Source organism: Lingula anatina, chromosome 5 (genome assembly GCF_051362555.1).
Source record: "Lingula anatina isolate TDL-2025a chromosome 5, LinAna3.0, whole genome shotgun sequence".
NCBI classification, from domain to species: domain Eukaryota; kingdom Metazoa; phylum Brachiopoda; class Lingulata; order Lingulida; family Lingulidae; genus Lingula; species Lingula anatina.
In genome coordinates this window covers 19,672,217-19,689,867 of record NC_141771.1, presented here as the reverse complement: position 1 = coordinate 19,689,867, position 17,651 = coordinate 19,672,217, and the positions used below count along the sequence as shown (strand labels likewise).

At 32.9% G+C, this 17,651-nt stretch overlaps 2 long non-coding RNA genes across 7 annotated transcripts in view; both read right to left on the bottom strand.

The window, feature by feature from the left end:
- Positions 1 to 4,557: 4,557 nt before the first annotated feature.
- Positions 4,558 to 8,764, bottom strand: LOC147761834 (uncharacterized). 4 transcript variants are annotated; one of them, XR_015334723.1, is made up of 6 exons: positions 8,564 to 8,764; positions 7,359 to 7,446; positions 6,449 to 6,674; positions 5,965 to 6,053; positions 5,043 to 5,460; positions 4,558 to 4,744 (listed from the first exon to the last, which is right to left on the bottom strand). It is a non-coding gene; the product is annotated as an uncharacterized LOC147761834 (long non-coding RNA). The 4 variants fall into 4 exon arrangements; XR_015334721.1 differs by having other exon boundaries at positions 6,449 to 7,446; XR_015334722.1 differs by lacking the exon at positions 8,564 to 8,764 and having other exon boundaries at positions 7,359 to 7,812.
- A 5,113-nt stretch (positions 8,765 to 13,877) lies between these two features.
- LOC147761828 (uncharacterized) overlaps positions 13,878 to 17,651 on the bottom strand; it is a 127,343-nt gene continuing 123,569 nt past the window's right edge. The window contains exons 1-2 of one of the 3 annotated variants that reach the window (XR_015334668.1): positions 15,632 to 17,449; positions 13,878 to 15,487 (exon numbers count right to left, since the gene is read on the bottom strand). This is a non-coding gene — a long non-coding RNA (uncharacterized LOC147761828). Of the gene's footprint in view, positions 15,488 to 15,631; positions 17,450 to 17,651 lie in introns of those variants that run through there. The other 2 variants (XR_015334670.1, XR_015334667.1) reach the window with 2 other exon arrangements.

Genomic DNA, 17,651 nt, shown 5'->3' with positions numbered 1-17,651 from the left:
TTCTATTATACCACAGAGGTTCAAGAGCAATATTGCTATTCATATCTTCTATACCGTATGTTAAATCTTTCCAGGAGATAATGACATCTTTCCAAAACCTGTTATTGCAATTGCGTAAGAGTATATCTAAATAATCATTTCCATAGTCAAATATATTCCAAATAGATTGTAAATCAAAGGTGCTCTGGAGAATAGTGTTATAAACGTTATTTTTAAGGTATAGTCTTCTTATCCATGTACATTTTAATGCCGTTATGAATTTACTTAAGTCTGTCATTTTTAGACCACCATATTCATAATCCTTTACTATCTGACCTCTCTTTACCTTATCAATTTTGCTACCCCAAATGAATTGGAAAAAAATGGAACTTAGTTTTTTTATGAATACTGGATCTGGATTTGGCAGAGAAATGAAAAGATGGTTCAGCATTGGGATGATAAGGGTTTTTAAGATAGTAATTCTACCAATAGGGGTAAGTATTCTTCTATTCCAATGCCGAATCATACCCTCTATCTTCGGGATTTGTTTATCAAAGTTTAAAGTGACCATATCGTTTAAATTTACCGAGAATTCTATACCTAAGAGATTAAATTGAGTCGAACCCCAATCAAGTTTCCATCTAACGTGGTGAAAAACTTCCCGACTATATTTTCTTGAGCCAATCCACACTGGTTTAGTCTTGCTATTGTTGATATGGAGACCTGAAATTTTTGAGAAATAGTCTAATGTACGGAAAGATTCTAAGAAAGAAGACCTATTACCATCTAATATAAGGGTGGTGTCATCAGCATACTGGATTATTTTAAATTCGGTGTCACCAAGTTTTATTCCGCAAATATCTTTATTATTCTTTATCATGATTGCGAGAATCTCAGCACAAAGCAGAAAGATATAGGGAGACAAGGGGTCCCCTTGACGACAGCCCCTCGAAATTTTGAAAGGCTCCGACAAGTGGCCGTTTTGTGTAACAGAGGCCTTGCTATCGTAATTAAGGATATAAAACCACCTTTTTATAGTTTCCCCAAAATTAAAAAAGTCTAAAACTTTATCAATAAAGCCCCAATCTACAGAATCAAAGGCCTTTTCAAAATCGATAAGAATGAGTAAAGCAGGAATATTTTTCTTTTCTGCGATATGCATTAGATCATAAATTAATCTTGTATTTTCCCCAATATATCTTCCGGCAATAAACCCGGACTGAGAATTAGAAATAATTTTATCAAGATAGAGTTTCATTCTTTCCGCTATGCAGCCCGAGATCATCTTGTAAATAACATTTAAAAGGGTTATAGGCCTCCAATTTTTTATAAATTTTCTGATTTTATCGGCTTTTGGAATACAGGTTATAATCCCAAGATTTTGACTCGCCATCATTTTCTCATTGATGAAAATTTCATTAACTGCTCTAATTATAAAACTATGTAAATCATTCCAAAAAAATTTATAAAACTCTGCAGTAAAGCCATCAGATCCAGGCGATTTGTTATTTTTCATTTTTTTCAGCACCCTCAAAAGTTCCTTTGAGGTAATTTCGGTTTGTAAATATTCCTTATCAGGCTCGCTTAATTTGGGGACATCTAAATTTGCAAAAAATAATTCTAGGTCTACCTCTTCTAATTGATTAGTTTTTGACGAGTAAAGGCGTTCATAAAATAACTTTGCTTCATTTAGTATAAGTTTTTGATCAAATATTGTTGTTCCGTCTGGTAGTTCTAAATTCTGAATAGTTTTATTGACATAATTTCTGGATTCAAGTGAACAAAAATATTTCGTAGGCTTCTCTCCTTCCTCAATCCATCTGCATTTTGCTCGGACGAGGACTCCTTTTAGTTTTTCTTGTCTGATATTTTTCAACGCCTCCCTCTTAGCCTCAAGTTCGTCCAAAGAATTTTCATTTGGGTGGTTCATTTCCATTACATAAATTTCTCTTTCTAGTTCTAATTCTTGCCTGTCCCTTTGTTTTTTCTTAAAAGAGGAATGGGAAATTGTCATTCCTCTAATTTCCATTAAAAGCATTTCTAAAAATAAGGAGTCATCAATAGTGAAAGATATTTGTTCGTTTGGAATTTCTGTAATATTTTCTTCGGCGTACACCGGAACTGCATATTGAACTTTTGTTCTCTTAATTATGTCCTTCACTTTACTCACATATTCCTCATCTTTTAAGAGGGAACTGTTAAATACCCAAGTGCCTTTGCCCTTAATAAATTTATTTAGCTTTAATTCTAAAATTACGGGTGAATGATCAGATCGGTATGATGCCTTAATAGAAATATTAGAAACTGAATTTTGAAGGTTATCCGCAATTAAAAAGAAATCTAGTCTAGCCTGCCTTCTGGGATTCCTTCTTCTCCATGTGAATCTCCTCTCGTCAGGGTAGAGAAGTCTGAAATAGTCAATTATATTTAGGTCATTCATAACTTCAAGTAATTTTTGCCTAGCTCTAGGGTTATTCACATTTGCATAATTTTCTGTGTCTATATCAGGGTTTAAAGTAAGATTAAAGTCACCGCAGATCAAGAAATTTTCATTATTAAAGTCTATTATTATATCTCGTACCTGTTCATAAAAATCTGGAGTATCCCTGTTCGGGCCATAAATGTTGATTAATGTGAATCTATTTTTTTCTATATTTACATCAAGAGCTAAAAGATTGCCGTCGTTTGTTTTAAATTCCTTAAGGTACTCGAATTCAAAATTATTATTTATTAAAATTGCAACACCCCGAGAGTTAGTAGAAAAGAAATTAAAATATGCTTTGTAACCCCATTCTGATAAGATCCTTTTTTCTTCATGACTGTCAAAATGGGTATCCTGCAAACATACTATATGATATTTCTTTGATCTGTAGAAGTGAAAAATATCTCTTCTCTTTGTAGAGTCTCTCAGGCCTTGACAGTTAATAGAAGCGATCTTAATTGAATTCATGCTAAGTGGTAAAAAAAAAACCCTGTTAGTAAACATAATACACTGCTATTCACGGGCATACGATGATTAGGTACATTTTTTATGTTATTGAAAGAGAATATGCTCGAGTACAGCAATGATAGTATGACTGAGAGGAGTATTCTAGTTTGACATTCCTAAATCTAACATGCCGTGATATACATGTAAGAGTGTTCCTTTCTTCACAATAGAACAAAGATAGGAAGCTAACAGTGAGCATCTCATAGTAATGTGCTACCAACCATAATTTTACGCAAGCATACACAATCACACACACACGCATGAATGAATAATTTCTATACCCTTGCACAGGGAACATAATAGATACAGTACAAACGGAGTGATGTCTACTCAGGTCTTGCAGCTCAAGCTGTGTCAGTCAACCAAATAATAGTCATCAAGGAGAAAGTAATCTGAAAAATATTACGTACAATAAATATACATATGGCTTCTATATTACATTATTGGTAAATTAAACACAGTGTTTTGTTCAGGTAGAAGAAGCAATAAGTTACAGTTATTTCGTTTACCACAGTTCATAAGTACACTGTATTCAGTCTACTGTTTACATTGTACATGTAGGTGGATTATGAGCCACGATACTTCTTTATTTTTTCTTCTATATTGTCAAAAAGGTCAAATTTAATTCTTTTCCCAGTGGACTTTTGGGCATAAACTCCTCCGTTGTAGAACCAGACATAGTCCACTAATCCAGTCTGCCTTATTTTGGACATAAGGGCCAGGTTTCTATGGGTAATATCATCGTAGAGCCTCACACTTGATTTTATTTCCTTTTTCTTGGTCATAATTGATCTTTTTATGTCATTATTTCTCAATTTTACAATGACTGGCTGATGTTGTCCCTCTCTGCCTGGGATTCTATGAATTGCAGTTATATCATGGGGGGCCAGTTCAATGTTGATTTCTTTCTTGAGAAATTCAGGGAAGTCACTTCTTAAATTTTCTTTGTTGCGAGGGGGGAAGTTTAGGACTCTTACATTTAATTTTCTCGAGTATTGCTCGTTGTAGTTACTTTGTTTGATTGCTTCAGTTGATCTAGCATGATTTTGAACGACCCTTTCCTCCAGATCTTTTAGTTTCTTTTCTTTCTCATTCAGTTTCTCTTTAAGGTTTTCATTTTCTAGCAATAGTGAGTCAACTTTGTCTTGCATTTTACCCGTGACCTCGGCAATTCTTATTTTCATCTCACTTTGTATGAGTTCATATTGTTTTTCTAGCATTTGATCGGTTATTGTTGCTACGATGTCACTTATTTCATCCTTAGTGACTAAAGAACTCAATACCTCTTTTATGCCGGCCAGGTCACCGTGGATGCTGGCTAGTTGAGAGTCAAGGTCCGCCCCCTCCATGCTCTCTTCTGCCACGTCGGAGTGACTCCGTTTTTCCTTTTTTGATGGCTTTTCAGCAGACTCTTTTTTCTGATTCTTGTATTGGTCGATTGTTGATTGAGTTGATTTTTTCCTGTCACCTGGCATTTTGATCAAAGTCTACACAGACAGACACAAAAATGACATTAGCGAGGAGCTACGAGCAGGTTACTCACGTTGTGCCGCCATCTTGGTGCTCTTCTCTTAGAGCCATGGGTTGTCTGTTACCCCATTGGAGTGAGTGGGGCTGGTCATATCCTTTTATAGAGGGATTAGCAGGTTCTAATCCTTTTTAGGGGGATTAGCAGGTTCTAATCCTATTATATTATCATACATTGGGTTGGAGAAATTGGTCGGTTTGTTGTGGTCTTCAAAATTCTGTTTTGTTGTACTCTGGTTCCATTGCATCCTATGAGAAAAAATGTTAGTTCTTTAGACCAATAAATAAAAAGAAAATTTCCAGTTAATGAAGCATAAATATAAAATGTTTCACAGGAAATTTGTAAAATACAAACAAATATACACCCCCCCCCCCAAAAAAAAAAAAAAAAAAATACAAGAAGATGAAGCTATACACATACAAGATATGCAAAATACTGAAAACTTTAAAGTTCCAAATCTTCTGTCTTTTGTCTCAACTGAGTATCCAAATCAACCCTCAAATCTTTTACTGATTACATTTCTATACAATATGTGACTATGTTTACCCCATTCTGTGCCACAGAACTGTCATATACAAAGTCTGGCATGCTGATGGCCACAACATTTCCTCCATGGAAAGTCACCATTCCTGCAGGTGACCCAGTCTGAACTCGCCCCCACCACTGGAATGCAGGGCCTTGCTCATACTGAAATCATAGCAACAACTATTTCAATATGCAGGGGAATCCTTTGATATCAATACTAAAAAAATTAGATTTGGACTTATAATATGTGACTCTTTAAAAAGTTGTTCCAGACAGTTCCTGCAGGCTGAGAAACCCATCCAACAGTTTCTTATGAACAAAAGTGCTTGGTTTTTTATGACACTTCAAGTCTCAACCAGCCACTGATTGCTGACAGCAAGGTCTATCCCTTCTAGGCAGGTCCTGCCTGCTTCTGCTTCTTGTCCACTCTGTAGGACCACTTGAAATATTAAAAAAAAATGATTTAACAAATGTCCATTTATTCAAAAGGGGACATAAAATTATGGATATATAGCACTATAAAAAACTATAAAATTACTTATTTCTTAAAGCAATAATAACTATTTCTTTAAGATTCAAAATTCCGCAAGAAATACATTATAAACAACGCATGGAAATATATATTCTTTTGCATTTTACCACTAAAACAGCTGTTATTGTAGTAAAACCATAATCTTTGCTTATCAATAGGGCTTTTGATGCCTTTCTTCCTGGTCGTTAACGCATCCGTTGCCAATGACATTGTGGTGTCACGCGGATTCTCACATTCATTCGAGACCAAAATAACTTCTGGCGCCAAACGCCTGATGCAGTACGCAGACGTAAGTTGCAAGTTTTTGTACAGTGTGTCGGATAACGAAAAGCCCAGAACTGCACACATTGTAGATATAAATAGGAAAATAAAGTGGTTTCTAAAAAAATGAAGTCCAAAAAATATACTTACAAAGTTTCCTGGATTAATCCTCAATCATCTCTTGGGACATTATCTTTCATCACTGTGATCTATGGTACTTTTCGACCCAAAAAGTTCATCTAAAATTAAGATCTGTGATTAGCTGATCATTTGACTATGACTAATGAAAAGTCTTGTCTTTGGATGATATATTTGAGAAAACTGAATATTACACTGAAAATTAACAATGCAAAATTCCACGACTTAAAATAGTTAAACATTAATAATTTTAAAAAAATTGTTGTTTAATGTTTCAGAAATCTGTACAAATGATGCTTAACAAAACTAAAAATCTGGGAAAAGCTGATCAGTTGTCTGTTTCTTTTTTTAAGAGTCAAGTTTATGGGAAATTGATCATCACAAGAGTGAGAATTAACCAAAAACAATATTTCAATATTGCAATGTATTATTTATTCTGAAAGAAAACAGGAAATGTGATGATTTGAGGTTGTTTGTGTAAGAGGTTGCAAGTTACCTACAACTGTCATCTGGAAAACAGTATATACCCATACAAGACTTCTTACTACCAATGCCAGATGCAGATTACTCCTTGAAATGTATTTTGGGAAGGGGATGTTGCTATCACAATATTTGACAATGTCCTAAATCTTGCCAAATATCATGTATTTTACATTTGGATAAGACATAGTGCTGCTCTTGGTGCTGTCTTTCACTGCCTGCTGTTTCATTGTAAGGGTACTCTGGAACAAGAACAATATAACTGAAAGAACTGAAAATTACATTGAAAAGAATGGCAAGTTCAGTGACTTAAAATAGTTAAACATTAATAATTTTGTTAAATCTTGTTTAATATTTCTGAAATTTGTTCAAACAATGCTTAACAACAACAAAAATGTGTGATAAGCTGATCAGTTGTCTGTATCTAATGAAAAGGGTTTTTAGGACAATATATTTCAGAAAACTAAAAATTACATTGAAAAGACTGGGAAATCACAGGACTTAAAATAGTTAAACTTTAATAATTTTGTCAAATCTTGTCTAATATATCTGAAATTTGTACAAATGATGCTTAACAACAATAAAAATCTGGGATAAGCTGATCAGTTGTGTGTATCTTTTTTTTTAAGTGTCAGGTTTATGGGAAATTCATCATCAGAAGAGTGAGAATTAACCAAAACAAATATTTCAATACTGCAATGTATTACTTAATCTGAAAGAAAATGGCAAATGTGATTGATGTTGTTGATGATTTGAGGTTGTTTGTGTAAGAGGTTGCAATTTACCTATAACTGTCATCTGGAAAACAATATATACCCATACAAGACTTCTCCTTACTACCAATGCCAGATGCAGATTACTCCTTGCAATGGGTTTCTGGGATGGGTTGTTGTTATCACAGTACTTGACAATGTCCTAAATCTTACCACATATCATGTATTGTACACATGGATAAGACATAGTGCTGCTCTTGGTGCTGTCTTTCACTCCTTCTTTTTTCATGGTAAGGGTACTCTGGAAAAAGAAAAATATAACTGAGAGAACTGAAAATTACATTGAAAAGACTGGCAAATTCAATGACTTAAATAGTTAAACGTTAATAATTTTGATAAAATTTGGTCCAATATTTGTGAATTTTGTACAAATAATGCTTAACAACAATAAAAATCTGATAAGCTGATCAGTTGACTATGTTTAATGAAAAGTGTTTTTAGGACAATATATTTTGGAAAACTGAAAATTTCATTGAAAAGACTGGCAAATCGCAGGCCTTGAAATAGTTAAAGATTAATAATTTTGTCAAATCTTGGCCAATATTACTTAAATTTGTACAAATGATGCTTAACAAGAATAAAAATCTGAAATAAGCTGATAAGTTGACTGTGATTAATGAAAAGTGTTTTTAAGGACAATATATTTCAGAAAACTGAAAATTTCATTGAAAAGAATGGCAAATCACAAGCCTTAAAATAGTTAAACATTAATAATTTTGTCAAATCTTGTTCAATATTTCTGAAATTTAAACAAATGACGCTTAACAAGAATAAAAATCTGTGATAAGTTGATCAAATGACTGTTTTTAATGAAAAGTGTTTTTAAGGACAATATATTTGGGAAAACTGAAAATTGCACTGAAAAGACTGGCATATCGCAGGCCTTAAAATAGTTAAACGTTAATAATTTTGTCAAATCTTGTCCAATGTTTATGAAATTTGTACAAATGATAATTAACAACAATAAAAATCTGTGATAACCTGATCAGTTGACTGTATCTACTGGAAAGTGTTTTTAGGACAAGATATTTTGGAAAACAAAAAATTACATTGAAAAGACTGGGAAATCACAGGACTTAAATAGTTAAACGTTAATAATTTTGTCAAATCTTGTCCAATATTTCTGAAATCTGTACACATGATGCTTAACAACAATAACAATCTGAGCTGAGCTGATCAGTTGTTTGTGTCTTTTTTTTTAAGTGTCAAGTTTATGGGAAATTGATCATCACAAGAGTGAGAATTAACCAAAACAAATATTTCAATATTGCAACATATTATCTACTCTGAAAGAAAACAGCAAATGTGATTGAGGTTGTTGATGTTTTGAGGTTGTTTGTATAGGAGTTGCAAATTACCCATAACTGTCATCTGGAAAACAGTATATACCCATACAAGACTTCTCCTTACTACCAATGCCAGATGCAGATTACTCCTTGCAATGGGTTTCTGGGAGGGGTTGTTGTTATCACAATATTTGACAATGTCCTAAATCTTGCCAAATATCATGTATTGTACACATGGATAAGACATAGTGCTGCTCTTGGTGCTGTCTTCACTCCTTCCTTTTTCATGGTAAGGGTACTCTGGAACAAGAAAAATATAACTGAGAGAACTGAAAATTACATTGAAAAGACTGGCAAATTCAATGACTTAAATAGTTAAAAACGTTAATAATTTTGATAAAATTTGGTCCAATATTTGTGAATTTTGTACAAATAATGCTTAACAACAATAAAAATCTGTGATAAGCTGATCAGTTGACTATGTTTAATGAAAGTGTTTTTAGGACAATATATTTTGGAAAATTGAAAATTTCATTGAAAGACTGGCAAATCGCAGGCCTTTAAATAGTTAAACATTAATAATTTTGTCAAATCTTGGCCAATATTACTTAAATTTGTACAAATGATGCTTAACAAGAATAAAAATCTGTGATAAGCTGATAAGTTGACTGTGATTAATGAAAAGTGTTTTTAAGGACAATATATTTCGGAAAACTGAAAATTTCATTGAAAAGAATGGCAAATCACAAGCCTTAAAATAGTTAAACATTAATAATTTTGTCAAATCTTGTTCAATATTTCTGAAATTTAAACAAATGATGCTTAACAAGAATAAAAATCTGTGATAAGTTGATCAAATGACTGTTTTTAATGAAAAGTGTTTTTAAGGACAATATATTTGGGAAAAATGAAAATTACATTGAAAAGACTGGCAATATCAATGACTTAAAATAGTTAAACATTAACAATTTTGTCAAATCTTGGCCAATATTACTTAAATGTGTACAAATGATGCTTAACAAGAATAAAAATGTGTGATAAGCTGATAAGTTGACTGTGTTTAATGAAAAGTGTTTTTAAGGACAATATATTTCGGAAAACTGAAAATTTCATTGAAAAGCATGGCAAATCACAAGCCTTTAAATAGTTAAACTATAATAATGATCGGCTGTCTATGTTATTTTTTTAAGTGTCAAGTTTATGGGAAATTGATCATCACAAGAGTGAGAATTAACCAAAACAAATATTTCAATATTGCAACATATTATCTACTCTGAAAGAAAACAGCAAATGTGATTGAGGTTGTTGATGTTTTGAGGTTGTTTGTATAGGAGTTGCAAATTACCCATAACTGTCATCTGGAAAACAGTATATACCCATACAAGACTTCTCCTTACTACCAATGCCAGATGCAGATTACTCCTTGCAATGGGTTTCTGGGAGGGGTTGTTGTTATCACAATATTTGACAATGTCCTAAATCTTGCCAAATATCATGTATTGTACACATGGATAAGACATAGTGCTGCTCTTGGTGCTGTCTTCACTCCTTCCTTTTTCATGGTAAGGGTACTCTGGAACAAGAAAAATGTAACTGAGAGAACTGAAAATTACATTGAAAAGACTGGCAAATTCAATGACTTAAATAGTTAAAAACGTTAATAATTTTGATAAAATTTGGTCCAATATTTGTGAATTTTGTACAAATAATGCTTAACAACAATAAAAATCTGTGATAAGCTGATCAGTTGACTATGTTTAATGAAAGTGTTTTTAGGACAATATATTTTGGAAAATTGAAAATTTCATTGAAAGACTGGCAAATCGCAGGCCTTTAAATAGTTAAACATTAATAATTTTGTCAAATCTTGGCCAATATTACTTAAATTTGTACAAATGATGCTTAACAAGAATAAAAATCTGTGATAAGCTGATAAGTTGACTGTGATTAATGAAAAGTGTTTTTAAGGACAATATATTTCGGAAAACTGAAAATTTCATTGAAAAGAATGGCAAATCACAAGCCTTAAAATAGTTAAACATTAATAATTTTGTCAAATCTTGTTCAATATTTCTGAAATTTAAACAAATGATGCTTAACAAGAATAAAAATCTGTGATAAGTTGATCAAATGACTGTTTTTAATGAAAAGTGTTTTTAAGGACAATATATTTGGGAAAAATGAAAATTACATTGAAAAGACTGGCAATATCAATGACTTAAAATAGTTAAACATTAACAATTTTGTCAAATCTTGGCCAATATTACTTAAATTTGTACAAATGATGCTTAACAAGAATAAAAATGTGTGATAAGCTGATAAGTTGACTGTGTTTAATGAAAAGTGTTTTTAAGGACAATATATTTCGGAAAACTGAAAATTTCATTGAAAAGCATGGCAAATCACTGGCCTTTAAATAGTTAAACTATAATAATTTTGTCAAATCTTGTCCAATGTTTATAAGATTTGTACAAATCATGACTAACAAGAATAAAAATCTGTGATAAGCTGATCAGTTAACTGTGACTAATGAAAAGTGTTTTTTTGGGAACAATATATTTGGGAAAACTGAAAATTGCATTGAAAAGACTGGCAAATCGCAGGCCTTAAAATAGTTAAACATTAATAATTTTGTCAAATCTTGTCCAATGTTTATAAAATTTGTACAAATGACAATTAACAACAATAAAAATCTGTGATAACCTGATCAGTTGACTGTATCTACCGAAAAGTGTTTTTAGGACAAGATATTTTGGAAATTTTGTCAAATCTTGTCCAATGTTTATAAAATTTGTACAAATGACAATTAACAACAATAAAAATCTGTGATAAGCTGATCAGTTGCCTGTATCTAATGAAAAGTGTTTTTAAGACAATATGTTTGGGAGAACTAAAAAAATTACATTGAAAAGACAGGGAAATCGCAGGATTTACAAAAGTTAAATGTTAATAATTCAGTCAAATCTTGTGCAACGTTTCTGAAATTTGTACAAATGATGCTTAACAACAATAAAAATCTGGGATGAGCTGATCAGTTGTCTGTGTCTTTTTTTATGTGTCAAGTTTATGGGAAATTGATCATCACAAGAGTGAGAATTAACCAAAACAAATATTTCAATATTGCAACATATTATTTACTCTGAAAGAAAACAGCAAATGTGATTGAGGTTGTTGATGTTTTGAGGTTGTTTGTGTAGGAGTTGCAAATTACCTATAACTGTCATCTGGAAAACAGTATATACCCATACAAGACTCATCCTTACTACCAATGCCAGATGCAGATTACTCCTTACAATGGGTTTCTGGAAGGGGTTGTTGTTATCACAATAGTTGACAATGTCCTAAATCTTGCCAAATATCATATATTGTACACATGCATAAGACATAGTGCTGCTCTTGGTGCTGTCTTTCACTTCCTGCTTTTTCATAGTAAGGGTACTCTGGAAAAAGAACAATATAACTGAAAGAACTGAAAATTACATAGAAAAGACTGGCAAATTCAATGACTTAAAATAGTTAAACGTTAATAATTTTGACAAATCTTGTCCAATATTTCTGAAATTTGAACAAATGATCCTTAACAACAATAAAAATCTGTGATAATCTAATCAGTTGTCTGTGTCTTTTTTTAAGTGTCAAGTTTATGGGAAATTGATCATCAGAAGAGTGAAAATTAACCAATGTATTATTTACTCTGAAAGAAAACAGCAAATGTGATGATTTGAGGTTGTTTTTGTAAGAGGTTGCAAATTACCTCTAACTGTCATCTGGAAAACAATATATACCCATACAAGACTTCTCCTTACTACCAATGCTAGATGCAGATTACTCCTTACAATGGGTTTCTGGGAGGGGTTGTTGTTATCACAATAGTTGACAAAGTCCTAAATCTTGCCAAATATCATGTATTGTACACATGGATAAGACATAGTGCTGCTCTTGGTGCTGTCTTTCACTGCCTGCTTTTTCATGATAAGGGTACTCTAGAAAAAGAACAATATAACTGGAAGAACTGAAAATTACACTAAAAAGACTGGCAAATTCAATGACTTAAAATAGTTAAACGTTAGTAATTTTGTCAAATCTGGTCCAATATTTCTGAAATTTGTACAAATGATGCTTAACAACAATTAAAATCTGTGATAAGCTGATCAGTTGACTGTATATAATGAAAAGTGTTTTTTTTGAAAATATATTTGGGAAAACTAAAAATCACATTGAAAAGACTGGGAAATCGCAGGACTTGAAATAGTTAAACGCTAATAATTTTGTCAAAAATTTTCCAATATTTCTAAAATTTGTACAAATGATGCTTAACAAGAATAAAAATATGTGATAAGCTGATCAGTTGACTTTATCTTATAAAAAGTGTTTTTTAGGACAATATATTTGGGAAAACTGAAAATTTCATTGAAAAGACTGCCAAATCGCAGGCCTTTAAATAGTTTAACATTAATAATTTTGTCAAATCTTGTCCAATGTTTATGAAATTTGAACAAATGATAATTAACATTAATAGAAATCTGTGAGAAGCTGATCAGTTGACTGTAACTAATGAAAAGCGTTTTTTTTTTTTACAATATATTTGGGAAAACTGAAAATTGCATTGAAAAGACTGGCAAATCAAAGGCCTTAAAATAGTTAAACATTAATAATTTAGTCAAATCTTGTCAAATGTTTATGAAATTTGTACAAATGATGCTTAACAATAATAAAAATCTGTCATAAGCTGATCAGCTGTGTATGTTTATTTTTAAGTGTCGAGTTTATAGGAAATTCATCATCAGAAGAGTGAGAATTAACCAAAACAAATATTTCAATATTGCAATGTATTACTTACTCTGAAAAAACAAAAACAAAAACACAAAAACTTCAGCAACTGAAAGAACTGATCAGATGTCTGTCTTTTTCTAGGTGTCTAGTTTATGGGAAATTGATCACTAGAGGAGTACGAATTGACAAAAACAAATTGCAAACAAAATTAATAATTTGAATACATGTAGATTCAAATATGATTTCATAATTTTACTTTTTTATTTTTAGTCCATAAGTTTTCATTTATGATAGATCCACATATTTGATTTACCTGTTGACTGTTTCCTCTGTTCACTCTGATGGACTTGGCCATCCTTCTGGCTGGAAGATGATAAAAAATACATCTTTAAAACAATCTACTTAATTTTTTAGTGTCTTAAAAGTGTTTTTTAAGTTTCTTTGACAAAGCAATAAAATACCCAAGGGATTAACATAAAAAGTCTCACCACAAATTCACCTAAATATCTGGTATTACATTGTAAAAGATAAAAAACTTGCTGAAAGGCTGTAAAGATCCAGAAAACAATGTGATCTGTGTAGGAACATTAAATATATGAAATGCGTGCTCTTATATAACCATATTAGAAATTATTCTGGAGTCATTGTGTTCCATTGTGGCAGTTTAGTCCTATGCCCTCCAGTGCAGTGTAGTAGTCTGGAGTCATTGTGTTTCATTGTGGCAGTATAGTCCTGTCTCCTAGTACAGTGTAGTAGTCTGGAGTCATTGTGTTCCATTGTGGCAGTATAGTCCTGTGTCTCCTTGTACAGTGTTGTAGTCTGGAGTCATTGTGTTCCATTGTGGCAGTATAGTCATGCATCTCCTAGTACAGTGTAGTATTCTGGAGTCATTGTGTTCCATTGTGACAGTATAGTCCTGTGCCTCCTAATACAGTGTAGTAGTCTGGAGTCATTGTGTTACATTGTGGCAGTATAGTCCCGTGCCTACTTGTACAGTGTAGTAGTTATAATAAAGTGACTCGAGTAGCCAGTGGTTTGAGAGACCATGTGCTCTTTATTCCGTTTATACTAACTCTAGTGTAAAACTGATGACGTAAGATCTACATACAAGATATAACACACGCATAAAGTCAAACTACTACATTACATCCTTCCCCACCTTGAATTACTTTTACCTGGGGTTGAAAATAATAATTATATATGTGCGGAGTGTCTGATAGTCTCTCACAAAAGTCTCTTCATGATTTACATGTAACAGTCTTTGAAAATGTGAAACATAAGCAGTCACTGATCCATTGGTTACTGACTCTTGAATAAAATTACTTAAACTGTAGCACTGTGTTATTGTCTTTCTCTCTCTCACTTTTTTTTTAATACAAACTTGAAACTTCAAATGTTGTTCAAACAAATCAATGGCTCTAAAAACAAATGATTAAAGTTCTTTACTGTATTTTGAGATCTTAGTGTTCACTGTCACAGTTTGAATTACTTTGAGAAAGAAATAAAAATTAAGTCTTACAAGAGAGGAGAGGCTGCCAGTACATCACTCTCTAAGCCAAGTCTTTACCACTTGGAAGCTAACTAAACACTTTTATAACACAAAATCCTTGAATCTTTCAGGGATTTCCCTTGCTCTTTGAGATCTTCTTAAATCTGGTGAATTTGGCTGTTCTTTCGCTGAGAACTGTGGATTTTGTTCACTGGCTGAAATGTCTGTTTCCACATTCTCTACGTAGGCAGTATAGTCCTGTCCCTCCTAGTACAGTGTAGTGGTCTGGAGTCATTGAGTTCCATTGTGGCAGTATAGTCCCGTGCCTCCTAGTACAGTGTAGTGGTCTGGAGTCATTGCGTTCCATTGTGGCAGTATAGTCCCTTGCCTCCTAGTACAGTGTAGTGGTCTGGAGTCATTGCGTTCCATTGTGGCAGTATAGTCCTGTGCCTCCTAGTACAGTGTAGTGGTCTGGAGTCATTGTGTTCCATTGTGGCAGTATAGTCCTGTGCCTCCTAGTACAGTGCGGTAGTCTGGAGTCATTGTGTTCCATTGTGGCAGTATAGTCCTGTGCCTCCTAGTACAGTGTAGTAGTCTGGAGTCATTGTGTTCCATTGTGGCAGTATAGTCCTGTGCCTCCAAGTACAGGGTAGTAGTCTGGAGTCATTGTGTTCCATTGTGGCAGTATAGTCCTGTGCCTCCTAGTACAGTGTAGTGTGGAGTCAGATGATGGACTGGAAAAGACAAAAAAAGGTCAGTGATCTGAGGCTTTTTCTTTAAGATCCAGAATATTTGAGTAATTTAGTAAGTTTTCTACATGTGTACATCATGTTAAGTGTGTTAAGTGTGTTAAGAAGAAATAAATATAAAAAACTTACAAAATAACACGTTGTTGTAAGTCAAGGCTGAGAAGGAAAAAGATCTACTTATAAATCAGATACAACATCAGTTCTCTATAGTTAATTATATTTCCTTTATACAGGGGCTGATCCAGAGATTTTTTCTGACAGTCTTCCAAATTATCTTTGTTGATCCAGCCTCCATTTTTGACCGTCTTCCGACAAAAAAATTAGATACCCATCAATGAAAAATTGAAAATCTGACCGTCTTCCGGAAGACCCAGAAGACGGCCTGAATCCGCCCCTGTTATAAGCCAATGCAAAACTACAGATGAAAAGGGAATGGCAAAACTTGAAGTAGATGACGGTGTGCAATCTTGCCAGTTCTCCAAAAGCACTTTTAATCTGCACTTCAACATTCTGTAGCACATATTGTAAAATCTTCACAAGCACATTGCATCGTGATGTGAACAGTGAACAACTGACACAGTCGATACCATATGTGTCCTTCACTTCAGATGTCTCATCCTGAACTCACGGATTAAGTTTGCCGAAAGAATCTATAACAGAACCATCTTAGAAAAGTGTCCTGGTGGAAGATGACACTTAGTGTACAGAACATTTGATGATAATTCGGCTTTTCGGCATCACCCTTTGCCTGATACGCCATATTTATAAACATTGATTAGTATAGATGGCGATGTGCAAGAGGTGAGACTTTGGATTTGTAATGGACTGCAGCCAGTATCAGCAACAGGTTCACCGCCTGCTTTCTAAGAAACTCGTGCAAGGAGGGAGAGGGTTCTGGCACTGCAATAGATATTACCAGGGTCCAGGCATTGTGTTATATATTGTGTATTTAGCAAAAAATAGACTCAAAGTCATGAGCTTCAACGAAGCGGCAATCTGATTGGTTGAAAGTTCTGGAAACAATACAGGAGCCGTCCAATGAAATTTCTTTATAAAATAATTTTTATTGTTTTGTAAACAAAGCAAATAGACAATGTCTACACAGTCACTGGTAAGTTTTATTTTTTATTCCTAACTGAAACCCTGTATCAAGTATAAATTAAGCCCACATAGCGCCTTTTTACAGTGTTGTTCATGATAATTAAATCATTATTAACATTCTTAATGAAATTCTTTAAAATTTCTTGTCACACAACGTTTTGATGATCATTCTTGTAATGGTGCAAATGTTTTTTTTTTTACAGAAACTATTAAATGAAGATACAGAAATCTATGATTTGTATCTTGTTTAAGTAAGATTTCATTTATTAATATATTTTAATATATTAATAAATACATTTTAATATTTTAATATATTTTAAAATTGCAGATGACAGCTGATATGGAGATTGAAATAAACAAAAAAGAACAGTGTGTTTGTAAGTTGTGTGTGTGTGCGTGTGTGTGTGTGTGTGTGTGTGTGTGTGCATGTGACTGTATGTGTTTGATAAATGGGCTGGTAATTCATTACAATGGGCCTTAAATAACTAATTAATTTCTTTGTAATATGAAAGTAAGATATCACATACTTTATTTACATAAATTAAGTGGTCAATTTGAAAGTCGGTAGTGAAAATATCAAAAAGATATATTGATAGGATTTCTTTCTATTTTACTTTTTATTTTGAACAGCCAAAGCCACTGTCAGACTAATTTTGAGAGAAAACCTGTTGAAAGCTAAAGTGGTGGGCAGGGGAACTGCCCTTGGAGGCTGGGACACCCAGCGTGGCATTAACATGTCAAGGACAACCAGCATGGGTGTCCCGTCTCAAAGGGCAGAGTTTCTCCTGCCCAAGGGCTCAAAAATGGAATGGAAATTCATTAAGCCACAAAATGTAAGTATTATACTTTTTTTTTTTTTACAAAAGCAATGATCTAAGGTAAAAATTGTTTTCTTTGAAATTGAAAAAGAAAATTTAAAGTCCAACATGTTGAAGTATTTATTCATACCTTCATTCATTTCTCTGGAGTATTTGATTTATTAGCAATTGTATATATTTATAAAATTGTTATATTATCATTTTATACATTAACATATATATAATGTTAT